Source organism: Nothoprocta perdicaria, unplaced genomic scaffold (assembly GCF_003342845.1).
Source record: "Nothoprocta perdicaria isolate Ctin4 unplaced genomic scaffold, notPer1 scaffold_319, whole genome shotgun sequence".
Taxonomy (NCBI): Eukaryota; Metazoa; Chordata; class Aves; order Tinamiformes; family Tinamidae; genus Nothoprocta; species Nothoprocta perdicaria.
The window spans coordinates 29,396-42,945 of NW_020455554.1; the positions used below are offsets into that span (position 1 = coordinate 29,396).

Sequence of the window (13,550 nt, forward strand, 5' to 3'; positions counted from 1 at the left end):
AGACAGAATTAAATTTATTTTCTCTGCAAAGGTAATTTGAGATTTCAGCTAATGGGGATGAATTTCCCTGTGACTTCCATGTGGTAAATCACCTCCCCACCACCCCTACCCCTCCCCCCCAAAAAAAACCCCTCCCAGCTTCCCAGACTCTGCGATGGACTGGTGTCCTCCCATGGATTGCTCTGCATGTCCTGTGGACTCATTCTCACAGCTCACACCAAGATGCATCCTTTCCAACCTCAGAAGCAGTCCTGTTTTCACCATTGAAATAGGGACAATGTGTTGCCACTTCTAATTATAGRCTGAGAATTAATTTCAGACAATAAAGAGTTCAACAGAAACAATTGTTGGCATTTCTCGGTTGCTCTTACACTCTATAAAGACAACCTAAAAAGGCATTTTTTTAGTGAAAAAAAAAAAGTGAAATATTTGGAAGGGAAGGCATGTCTTTAATGCTTTGCTGAAAGGCACCTCTGTGTTGCTGCCATACTTTAAAAGAAGAGTTAAATTTTAAAATTTCACCATATGCTTCCAAAATACCCAGATTAATATTTAACCAGCATCTAAAACTGTATGGATTGAATRTCCAGACTAATGCTAACTGTACATTAGGAATTTCTGCCCACATGAGGCAAAGCACTGGATGTATTTTCCCAGTAGCGAAGCAGGGAGAAACCTGGAGTTGTCTGCCTTGAGTGTATAGCCACTTTAGGAGCTTCAAACCACACTGAAGCACCCGTTGCCAAAAATAGCAAGTTTAAAGAGCGGAGTGTTGCACGTGGCAGGGACCGTTTTGCTCTGCGGAGCCTGCAGCATGGAGAGTTGTGCACCCTGCAGTGGGCTGCGTTTTGAAAGACCCCTGCAGTGGGCTGCGTTTTGAAAGACCTTCTAAGCGTTGAGGAGAGCGGGCCTTCTGATGTGGCCATAGGAGCACAGGCAAGTTCAGGGTCACCTGTGCAGTGCAGACATGAGAGAAAATTAGCAAGTAGTTTCATAAGTGCCAGAGCAGCAAACTAACCTCAGACTGTGTGGCAGCGTGAGGGAAATTCTTCTCTCCTTGAGGTGTCCACAGGAGCTACGTCTGGGCTGGCCCTTGCTAGACTACTTCAATATGAGTTTTGGCAAGTATGTAACAAAAATAGAAATGAATTTGGGGTTTTTGTGTTTGYTTTGACTTTAAAGCATGCCTCTAACTTATTTTGCTTTGAAAAAGAGTCTTGGTGGTGCAGGAGTGAGCTGAATATTTACGTTTGTCATGTAAATAGGAAATTATCTGTAACTCACATCTCTAGTTATTTCTTTTYCTTTCCCCTCTTGCAGGAGAAGCTGTGAGCTTAACCCTAACCCTAATGACCAGATAAAGTCTCCATTCTCATGATTTTATACTTATCTGCTTTTCCTGGAGCCATGGATGAGTACAGCGGCTTTGTGGATTGGGAGAAAATGGACGTGACTGTCCAGAGCCAAGATGCAAAGGAGCTGAGCTGCTCCGAATTCCAGGAGCTCAAGCAGCTGGCTCGGCAGAGCTACTGGGCCAAGAGCCACTCTTTGAGAGCCAAGGTGTACCACAAACTAATCAACAATATTCCGTGCCGCACGGTGACTCCGGATGCAAACGTGTACCGGGACATTGTGGTAAAGATCATCGGAAAGCGGAGCAGCAGCTCCCTTCCGCTGCCGGAGTTCGTGGATAACAGCCTGGTTCCCACTTACTGCTTGAACGCCGAAGGCATCGGGGCGGTCAGGAAGATTATCCTGTGCGTCGCAAACCAGTTCCCGGACATCTCCTTCTGTCCGGCGCTGCCCTCCGTGACAGCCCTGCTCCTGCACTACAGCAGGGACGAGGCCGAGTGCTTCGAGAAGGTTTRTCGCATCCTCGCTTGCAACGACCCCTCCAAGCGCCTCATTGACCAGACCTTMTTAGCTTTCGAGTCCTCCTGCATGACCTTTGGTGATCTGGTCAACAAGTACTGCCAGGCGGCGCACAAGCTGATGGYGGCCGTGTCTGAGGATGTCTTGGAGGTCTACTCTGACTGGCAGCGCTGGCTCTTCGGAGAGCTGCCCATGGTCTACATTGCTCGTGTCTTTGACGTGTTTCTGGTGGAGGGCTACAAGGTTCTCTACCGTGTTGCACTGGCTCTTCKGAAGTTCTTTCACAAAGTCCAAGCCGGGCAGCCCAAGGAGTCAACATCATACAGGARGATATTTGATCGTTTGTGAGAGGCATTGCCAAGTCGGTCAGCACCGAGCAGCTTTTGGAAAAAGCTTTTGCAATCCGGCTCTTCTCCCGGAAGGRGATCCGGCTCCTGCAGATGGCCAACGAGAAGGCCCTACAGCAGAAGGGCATCACAGTYGAGCAGAAGAGGTAGGAGTCTCCCACATTCAGCAGGTCGCCTGTCAGAGTGACCCCCAAGGAAACGAGGTCAAGAGTTGTGATGGGCGCTCGGGCAAGCCTCGGTGGTTGCTTGTATCTCCTCTGACTCTTTTGCTCTGAGGGCTTGATAAGAAAAAAAAAAACAAAATTAGTGTTGATGAGATTATCTCTTAAATATGAGAGCACTTGTACAAAATTTCAATTTCATGTTGTCCGGTATCTTAAATTTTGCAGCTTCTTTACTTGTAAGTAGGCAAACACTGTCTTGGAGTGTGAGTGTAGCTCAGGAGCTGTCTTAGAGTAAGGAAGAAATAAGAAAATGTTATTCCCAGGTTACTTTTGAACATTGTTTAACTGAACATAGTAAGTGACATTCTGCTCTAGTGAGGTAGTAAAATACAGGATAGTAAGGACATGGCTAAGAGATTTCCCCATGTATTCAGAAAAGGCAGAAATAATCTAATGATAAGATTATCCTACTAAGTCCAAATATACGTCCAGTTCAATACTAGTCACGACATTTTCTTTCTTTTGAGGTCTTCTGCGACAACAGATAACTTAAATAAACAAAAAACTTATGAATATTCCGGAGTTTTGCTAGYTGTCTTGGCCTCTGCAAGGAGGGTGACTTCTATCAGCCTTAGCAATATCAAGGGACAACTTTATTTTCTCTGAATTTGTACCAGCCAGCAATGTGTTAGACCTTCACAACAAATTATGTTGCCCCATTAGTCACAGTAGTTTCAAACAGACACCTTTACATGCTATTGAAATATGAACTTGTTGGAGTTTGACAAATAAAGTAATGGAAGCATTAGAGGAAACTTGTACATGATAAAGACTGTCCACAGTCTTTATTCCAGTCTGTGGAATCACAGTTTAGTCTATGATTAGCTTCTATTTTACCTGGACTCTCCAGGTTAAAAGATAGTCTTAAATATTTCAAGACCTTGAGGCACTGCAATATCAGGCTAGATGGGCTCCAGACCATCACACCCAGGACACAAAACAAACAAACAAAAAAAAAAAAATCAGCTCTTACCATCTAGGTTAATGTCTTTCCTTCCTATCTTGAAGTGCAGAAGAGCTGCAGCACCTTTTCAGAGCATCTGCTTCAGCACCAGAATGAGGATTAGTCAAAGCAGAAGCTGCTTTAGAGGTGTCCCTTGCTCAGAATAACAGCGGTGCCTTCCGAGCAAAATGTAGTAAATTTATACCCGAATAGTGCAGATAGGTCCTGCCACACCTGACAGAGCTGGTAATGCGGAGCTTTTCTTGGCTCTTCTGTAAATGCACTAAAACTTCTAATAATCCCCTGGAAAGACACGGCTGTGAACTAGGCTGTCCTGGGTTTTGACATAGGCAAGAGCGAGTACCCCAGSAGTGAGATTYYTKGAACRCTCAAAAGAAARTGAGTTCCRRTGKCCACATGTGCTTGGCCTATGGACAAAGATGAATAATCTCCCAGATAACCTCTGCCCAGGTAGCAAAATGGAAAAAAAAATGTTTAAAGAAGGGAGTATTTTAACCTCTTTTTTTTTTTTTTCTTTCCCTCTCCTTGCTTTCTTGGTGATTCAAATCAAGTCTTACTCTGTGTTTCTCTCCAGGCTCTTCTCAATCACTTGATCATGGACATAGGAAATCACTGATCTTTCCGTGTCCTTTTTTTTTGGCGTTCTCCTTCTGTCACTTCCATACCCACTGCACCCCTCCTGTTTGCAATGTTACATCTCCTAAAAGGTAGGTTAAAACACTTCAAGCTTTGCACTTTGCTCTTTATTTGCTTATTTTTTCCTCTCTTTACTTGCTGTTTTTTCCAAGGCTGTTGTTATGTCTAATGCTGGGGCAACAGAAGCAGGACAGCAATTGTAGCGTGCAATTGCTCTGCAGCCCTCTCTTGGACACGTTCTTGCAAAGTTAGTTCACAGCACCTGCAAAGTTATACGATCCTTGAATTTGTGGATGGATTCAGGATTCATGGATGGGCCCAGCTAGTCAGCCTAGTACTTTCATATGGGCTTGTTTTTCGTTTGTTTTTCAGCATGGAGAAGTTTAATGTTAGCAATAGGATTTAAGTGACCTGTACACTGTGGGGAAAAAAAAAACTGAGAGGAATATCTCAAGTAACATGTAAAGTTCTCAGAAATATTAGGCATTGGCTCACATCCAGACCTGTTATATGCTGTTATCTTTTTTCTTGTGCACACTTTTTCTAGTTACTTGAAAAGATACAGATATTGGACTGAACCCAGTTAGGGAACCCAAGCCTAAAATTGGCTTGTCTCTATCTATACAAGATTACAGTTATATTGACATAGGAACTTTTTTGTTTCAAGGGAAAAGGGGGACAGACTTGATCTTCTGTGCAGCAGAAGTCAGGGTTGCTCAGCTGTACAGCATTAACGCTTAATGAAGTTAGTCATCAAGTTGTGGTCTGAAAAGCAAATCTTAAAGCACAAAAAACAGTGGACTGTGATCCCTGACAAGCAGACAGCCTAGGAAGAAGGAGGAACCTTGGCCTGTGACGTTTATTAGTGCAGATGTGTGAGCCTGAACTCCATCACTTTGAGATGATCTTCTGGCTCCGTTGTGGGTGCCCTGAGTTAACTTCAGTGAGAGATGCGCACTAATAGTTCCACTAACTTGTAAAATCAAGGTTAGGATTAATTTTCRCATGCTTTMATGTACAAAAGAACTCTTTAARGAGCAACTTAACAGAATATGTTTCATATCGGCATGCTGAAGATTTTACCTCCAGTAGATTACATGGCTGTTAATTCCACCCAGTCAAATGTTCCCAGCCCATGTATCACTCATCATCTAGGTTCTGGAAGCAGCAGAAAGCCTTGAGTTTTGAAGTAACACACATGAAAAGTAACACACAGTAGATACAGAATGTCTGTTGACACTGCACATTTTAGCACAAAATGAGCTTTCAGGCTTAAACAGCTCCAATTTATGACTGGGAAACATGTGACTTCTACTAGGCACTTCTGCCCTAACTCCAGCAACAATGCCAAAACTCTTCTGCTAACTCAATTTGTGGGGTTTTTGTTTGTTTTTGTTTTTTTTTTTCTTTTTTATGTGCCCATTTTTAGTGCTTATTTACTGCTTTGAAAGTCGGCTGCCTCACTAGAAATGCCAACACTGTGGCCCCTGGAATAAATTCTTGGCAGCATTTCCCAATTTCTCCTAGCCAGCACTGGTTTAAGGAGTAGCAGAAATGCTGATGACTTCTTGGTAACATAATCAAGAAATACATATATATAATATATAATATTGTGTGTTTTGGGGAGCAAGCTATTCTGAGGTATGCAGCTAGGCAATATTGAGGAAGTCTTTTATAGTCTGTGAAGCTGAGAAGAAGGAAATGCATGTGTCRGGAAAAAAAAGAATTGCTTGGCAAATACTTGTATGCTTTGCCTAGGCTGAACCCTTGGGTGGCTTGCAAAGCAGACCCTGCAAAGCTGGCTCAACTAACTACCACTCAATACCTCTGTGTCTGGCACAAGTTTATCTTTAATTTCCACCCTGTACTTGCTGCATACTTGCATTTTATAAGGCCTTAGCATCAGTTGTGAGTGCAGRAACGCTTGTTTATCTGCAGGCACTGAGTTTATGCATGTCTTTAAGCTGAGAACAGTGCTCAAGATGTTTTAATTATTGTGTTGTCACTTTAGAGAGTTTAAAAGTTAGGAACTGGCTCTCCTTTCTGGCTCGGGTGCTCCCCTGATTGCTGTGCAGTCACCAAGGCAGGACCTTATGGTGGGGGGTGCTTCCCATCTCAGCTGCTTCTGTTCTCTGTGCTCGAAYCCTATCAGCAGTGAGACTATCTCAAATGACAGATAATCTGCTCTTTTCAAGGTCAAGGTCATCCTCGCCCGCTTGCCTTTATGTCCTTTGTGTTTCCAAGCACAGGCTACTATTACCCTATGGAGATGTTGCTCCAGCTCTTCCAGGAAAGCCAGCAACTCTCAAGGATTCTCTTAGACTCCAGTAGTTTATTTTATACTCTAAATAACATCCCTTAGAGTGGTGCACACACTGATACCTTTTGGGATTCAGCCCTCTTTGCATATTGCTAGCCAGTAACYAGAAACTGTAGCTTTTGTCATTTCCATTAAGCTCTTTACACCCAGTGTTTTGCTTTGTATTTCTCAGGGAAAACGTGTACGTTGCATTCATGCTGAGAACTTCAAGTCTGAAATAGTCAGTGAGAAAGAGATGCGAAATATCTGGTCCTGGATCCCGGAACGCTCTGTGCTTTGCCAGCCCCTCCTGCTTTTCACCACCTTGGAACACGTCTGTAGCCTAAACAGGTAACTACACGTTCCCTGCACCTTTTTATTGTGGGCACAAAAAAAAAAAGAGCAGCTGACTAATTGGGATGAAGTAGACATGGGTTTTCCTTGCACTTCACAGAACCAGAAAATCACAGAAAGATTGAGGTTGGAAGGGGCCTCTAGAGATCATCCAGTCCAACTCCCTACTCCAGCAGGGACACCCATCCTGGTGGTGCAGGGCGCTTGGAGCACAGCGCACCCAGTCGCACCCAGATGGGTTTGAAACATCTCCAGAKAAGGAGATCTCTGGAGACTCCACAGCCTCTCTGGGTAGCCTGTTACAGGGCTCTGTCACCCTCACAGGAAAGAAGTTCCTCCTCACATGCAGATGGAACCAAATAAGAGCAATTGTTTAGCTCCTAGAAGTGATATTTGCTATCTGAAATTCTGATTCTGAAGTGGGGTGTCTGTTGTCCCATCTCCGTGAGGAAAAGCAAAGAGAACTATGCTTCTTCTATGGAAACAAGAGGCTCTTCAGATACAGCCATGAGACCTGATTTCCTGTGTCCTTCCTAGTGCAAAATGCTGCAAGATGCAGCTGTCATGATTAAGAGTCTTCTGTTCGTTGTGCAGAGAACTGAATGGGAAAGGACTGCTTGATAATCCTTGTTTGCAGTCGCTGGGGTTGTTGAAGGCACTCACAGGTACTTGCTTGGTCTTGGGCCGTGGGTCCCATCACCCGAGGGAGTGCCTGACACCAAGGAGGGAAAGCAGGAGCAGCAGGGGATGGTGGCCGCGGGGTGCTCACGCTGTGCTGTGCCTTACAGGTTCTGCTCACACAGTGAAGGGCACGAACCAGCTCTTCTCCTCATCAAGACAATGGTGAAAGACATGAAAAGTGACCAATAAAATCAATTTTTAGACAATCACCTAATGTTGGTGATTTACCCACATCGAAAACACAACAGTTCATAATAAAATGGAGAAGTAAGGTATTTTGAAATTGTGTGTCTTTTTCCTTTAATAATGTGTGCTTTAAAATTTACTATTTGATTATGAGACTGTATTTTCTTAGGTTACTGTTGGAAACTAGGCCTCAGCCAGTTACCCCTCCTCCTTTAAATATCTTCTACTTTTAAATGATGTGGGATGCTGGACTGTAGTAACATTCACAGAGCTCTTGGTCAGCCTGTGACAGGAACAGAAGTGAGGGCTGTGGTGTAGTGGAAAGAAGCTCCTGATGCATAGAAGTTATTTTCCTCCAGCTCACAGAGAGAGAAAGCAGATACGCAGTGATACGAATAATATTGTCCACTCTAACGTGAAAACAAAGTCCTCAACTTTACCTCATGATTGCTTAAAGGAAAGCAATCCTTTAAGAAGGATATTTGGAAGTGCATGACTTCTAAATATCTTGTGAATAGCTTAAAGCTGTGAATGCAGCCTGCAAATAAAGCTGTGAATGCAGCCTGCAAGTAAAGCTGTGAGTGCAGCCTGCCGGCCTGTGTTCCTGCATGTGCTCCTGCAGGATGGCTCCCCATGAAGCTGATTCCTTTTGTCTCTTTACCAGGGCTTAGTCTGAGGGTGTGGGTTCATAGTTCTATGCCAGTGGCTGATACAATGCCTGTGATATCTAAGGGGAAGAGGAATAATATACAAGGCATTATTTCTTCCTCTTGTCCTGGAGCGTGTCACAAAGTCCAACTTTGTAAGTGCTGCTAGATTTTTACAGCATAGCTACAAGGGCAGGAGAAAAGTTTGGGGATTTTTTTTCATTTTATATTTTTTTAGCAGGGGAAACTTTCATCCTTTATTGCAATGTCTATTATTACATTTTAGGAAAAAGAAAAAAAAAATCTTGTGCTCAGGAATCTTTTGAGAATATCAGATCAAATGTAATTTCAAATACTTCCTCAGTAACAAAACCAGTCCTTGGGAATTTTTGTCTTAGGAGTTCTGCTTGTAAGGCTGATAGAAGCTTAACAGTAAATGTACTTTAGAATAATTCTGCAAAGCCTATTTTAATTTTTTTGTTTAATGTGGAGTTGCTTTTTGTCTCATTCTTGCAGCTGCACTGTTTGGTCTGTCTCCGCTTGGCAGTGATGGTTATTGCTGGCAGTGAGATACAGTTCTTGGGCAAACAAAGAAGCCCACAGAAAAGCTCAGYRCTGTGAGGTTAMKKTTTTCTTTRYWGGGARSTAGTGRCCAYTGARGCMYAYGYTGTTCTGMAGCTGCTGTTTYCAGTACCTGTWCTAGCTGGGCACTGCTTTAGCTAGCTGGATTTTTTAATCTGCAGTTTGGAATTGGGAGAGAGGCCAAGGCCAACATTTGCAAGCAGAAAATGCTCAGCCAACAGTGCTGACCTTTTAATTTGGGACAATACTGCTGCTTCAAATGGAAAAAAAAAAAAAGAGGAAGTGGACATCAGGCTTTACAGATTTGGAGTGATTTGTATTTTGGTAGCTGGGGTTGAGCTGCTTCTCTTTTGGGGCCTRAGAGGTGTTTTTGAAACTGCTCAGATTTGAAGAGTATTCCCCAGTGAATTAAAGTAGTTTAAATCTATCTTTACATATAAGTACTTAGACTGCTTTAATCCACTGACTTACCAGTTTTTGAAAATCAAACTAAATAGAACTGTTCTGGACTCCAAAATGGTGCTGTCCGATGGTCTAACATACTTTCCTCCTAACCTTGCCAGGTCTGCACGGRGGCTTTTCAGTCAACTGATTGGAATGAGTGGATTGAGGAGGGAGCAAGAGATTCCTTAAACCCAAGCACTCCCCTGTCCCCAAGTAAGTAAAATTTGATTTTTCACTATCCCAATTACTGATGTAACTCGCACCTGCCTTCTGCTGAGCTGGATTATATGCCCTTCTAAAGTCTGCCAAACTCTTAATTACATCTGGAGGGAAAAAATGACTTCAATTCTGGGGTGAGCCTTTTTTTACCCAGAAGTGCAGAGCGTTTTCTTACAAGAAAGGTAACTTGGAAACCATTATGTCATTTCTTAAGCCACCTGGAAGGCAAAGGGATAAAGGAAAAAAGTAAAATCTACCCTAAAAGACAGTTTGGTCTAAGCTTTACTGCTAATAGTGTGTTTGGAGACTGAGGGATTTTAATGCCATTTCTAAAGCAGAGCTCTCGGTATTGCAAATATTCACTAACTACATTTTTACTCTTCCCTTATATAGCTACAGCATGAAGTGGAACGATACGAATGGGTGATGATAGAACACCCCAAACTAGCCCTGAGTGTTTCTGAGCCAGAAAATCATGTTTGCAGGTCTTCCAGTACTCTTTCATCACAAAGTATCCCTCAGATCGCCTTTCTCCCTTCTTATCTGCTCGGCACTTCARCTTGCCTTCCARAACAGCCTCCATGTTCATGGCTGGCMRCAGCRAATGCATCATTATAGGTAAGTCAGTGCTTGAATCTGGACATATACCCCACCTGCTCTTCCTGTCAGCTACAGTAAGAGATTCAGCTGTATTTGGCATTTGTTTGTTCAATACTGCTACAGTCACTTCAAGAAAACAGGCTAAGACCTTTTCCCCAACAGGAAATTTGCACATCAAGCACTTTAGGATAAGCACTTCAGCATAGCTCTAAGCATAGCTACACCTTTATCCTGCCTAAATTACAGTGAGAAATAATTCCAGAAAAGGAACTTACTTTTTACAAGGTAAACTACATACATACACATTCATTCCTTGGGAACTATTTTGGATCTCTGATACTTCAGACTGGGGAGAAAGCCTGCCCAGTAAAGTAGTCACCTAAATGGGATTTACAGGAAAGAACTCTGGATCTGTTCTTGCCCTTGACACTACAGGAGAGCCACTGGAGCAGTGATTTCTGCTGTAATAACAGGTACCTGCTGATTCTCACTCAGCAGCAGGTTCTGTAACCCACTGCAAGCTGAATGGCTCCAGAATCAGCTCAGCTGCTGAAAGCAAGGGCACTTATGTGCCCGAATTGTAAGCCGCTAATAATAATGTATCACAGATTGTTTTGGAGATCTTTATTATTCATTAAAGGTAGTAATAAGAGAAACAGGCTTGGGTAGTAGATATGTAGCAATTGCTGTTGTATACAGTTTCACCTGCAGACCAGAATTTCTRTTCTTTTGATTCATCTGGTGTTTTCTATTGCTGTTCTCTGCATTCTCTGACTCTAAGCTCTGTGAATCTTGGCATGGATCCACAGATAATCAAAATGCTGTTAACAGTGTGATGTGTGGTGGGTTTTTTTTGTTTGTTTGTTTTGTTTTTCCTTTTTCTGTGATTTAGAGGACCAAGCAAGTGCTGTTACTGATGTGTCTTGTTTTTCTCACAGTTTTGTTCACTAAATTCCGTGAGTTTCTTTACTATAGTGAAAATATACGAGTGGTAGCTGGATCTTCTGGCACTGAAAAATCTTAGACTCAAACATTTGAATTAGGCTTCTTGGTCTTACTGACTTGCAGTAATCAATATAATTATTTCCTGTTCTGACAGTTTAATTTGAAAGCTATGTATGTGAGCAGAATACTGTTTGCACCTGRAGACAGTAAGTGTRCATCATAAAGTTTCCCTTTTTTAGCTTCCTAACATGTTTTTTTACCTCTTTGCAGGAGGTGGTGATGGCCAGGCCCTCTACCTTGATGCAGATCTGAACCATGGAAGGACAAGTCACTGCGATACTTTCCATAATCAGCCACTGTGCTCTGAAAGTTTCCAGATCTCTGTCCTGGAGGTGTGGGGCTTCAGGGACACCATGAATGGCTGATATGACTATCAACAAACAACTAGTTTTTCAGGTGTCTTAGGATTCCCAAGACAAATTCTAATGCAGGAGCCACTTTAGGATATAATTTCCACTGKTCTCAGTATTGTTTAGTAGTTACTAAGCCGCACACTTGAATGCAGGGCTCAGTTGTTTACTCTTTTATTTAAGACAGGTCAAAGATGAAGTAGTGCATCTGGTTAACTCCTTATCTCTTTACCTCTGCAGATCTGGACTCAGATTTTGATACAGATAAAAATGGAACTGTAATTATCTCAAACCATCCTAAATGGATACAAATCCATATCATAGTGTAACTTTGCAGTTCAATGCAAGTCCTCACAGAGCTTGCTGAGGTGTACTGTAGAGCTGTGTGCCCCTGGCACCAGTGTCTGGCTGGCATGAGCCAGTGATACCAAATTTCCACTCACAGGAGCATTGAGAATCCCAGATTTCACAGAMGGCACTGCAAAGATCACTGCCCTGCTGTAGATGGACTTGTGCAAACAAATTGTAAGTTAATATCAGTACCGTTTCATGAGTAAGCTCTGAAAGCATTCAGTTCAGAAAAGAAACCATGGTTGCTGCATACCCTTCTGCTAGTAGCTCAACCCTTGGCACAAGCAGTTGCATCTGCTTGAGGAGTTTGCCTTGAAGAAGAAGGCATCCAAACTGGACAAGGATATCTCAGAGGGTTAATTTTGTTCACATTCCCATTCCATATCAGTATAATGGACACTTTCCGTTCATCTTTCTTGGAAGACAAAACAGACTTTAAATGTGAGAATACCAGCTGTGCTGATAGCAGTAAATCAGCCATTGGGGGAATTAGTCACTGAGATAMTCAAGAACACTGCATTATTTTTGTAAAAGGAGGGAGGAGAAAGGGGAATCAGATTCTGAGTAATTCTGTTCTGGAAGAGGACTAGTTTCCAAGGGAAACTCTAGGTGACACCATTTCTCCATTGGTGAGAAAGGTGACACTCTCCAAGGTGACACTCCTGCCTAGGGTACCTTCTGGTAGAGCTTGGAGGAGGCAGAGAGGTTGCTTTTCATTCCCAAGAACCTGTGCAGTTCTCTTGTGCAGGCCTGCTTTATCCTCTGTGCTAACTGAGCGTGGTTCTCCTGCATCTGTCTCTAAAACTTGCTGTGTCTGGCTGTGCAACTTCTCCCACATGACGCATAAACATCCAGTCGATGGTCCAGAGCATAACACTGAAAGCTTCCAAAACTTTAGCGCATGGCTCACTAGTAAAAAGATTTGCCCCTAKAGATGAAGTAAGGGTAAAGATAAAATGTTTGGGGTTTTTTGTTTGTTTTTTGGTTTTTTTTTTCCAGTAATTCAGTTTAAAAAACTGCACTAGAGTAGGACAGTACTGTTTCTACTTAAACATGAAGTTTTAAAAGGGGAAGCTTAAAAATTTGGGTGATAAAATCTCAGCTAGGTTGGACAGGGCTAGGTTATTATTCAGTCGTAACAGGTAGGTTTAACTGAWAACTTGTTCAGTTCGCCAGCTAAGAAAATGTGTTGTGATAGACTGTTGTTTCTTGGAAAGCATATGAACAAATTTGGAATTTCTTCATCAGGTACCATTCTGAAAAAAAAAAATAAAGTAACTCCTTGAAATATTGGGCTGTATATACAATTTTTTAGATGTATTTTGCACTGTTTATGTTTGCAACTAGATTATTTCACACTATCTGAAAGTCAGCACTGACCTCCCTTCTTGTCTGCCACTCGGCGAGTTCTGGCCAGCTGTTGGATCCCTTGCTGCTTGCTTTTGTTACAGGTTTACTATGGGTGTTTCATTGAACTGGAAGGCTTGCTAGAATTCACGTATACAGTGAATATCAGCAGGAAGCTCCTTCCACAGTCATATCTTGTTTCTACAAATACCCTGCCTGATGCTGCCTTCTACTACTGTTTTCATAGCTAGCTGTGTCACTACTGATATGTGCTAGCATCCCATGAGCTCCCTCACGCAGAATCACACAAAACATATCCCATTTAGCTCTTAAATGTAGTAAGATCTCTTAATCTCTTATGTAAAGGGTTTTTTTTCCATATCTCCGCTGTTTGGAGCTTGTTTATGAGTTACCTTACAAAAAAAAAAAAAAAAAAAAAAAA

At 42.5% G+C, this 13,550-nt stretch overlaps 1 pseudogene; it reads left to right on the top strand.

Annotated features, from left to right (window-relative positions):
• Positions 1-1,407: 1,407 nt before the first annotated feature.
• Positions 1,408-11,991, top strand: LOC112950429 (annotated as a pseudogene).
• Positions 11,992-13,550: the final 1,559 nt, after the last annotated feature.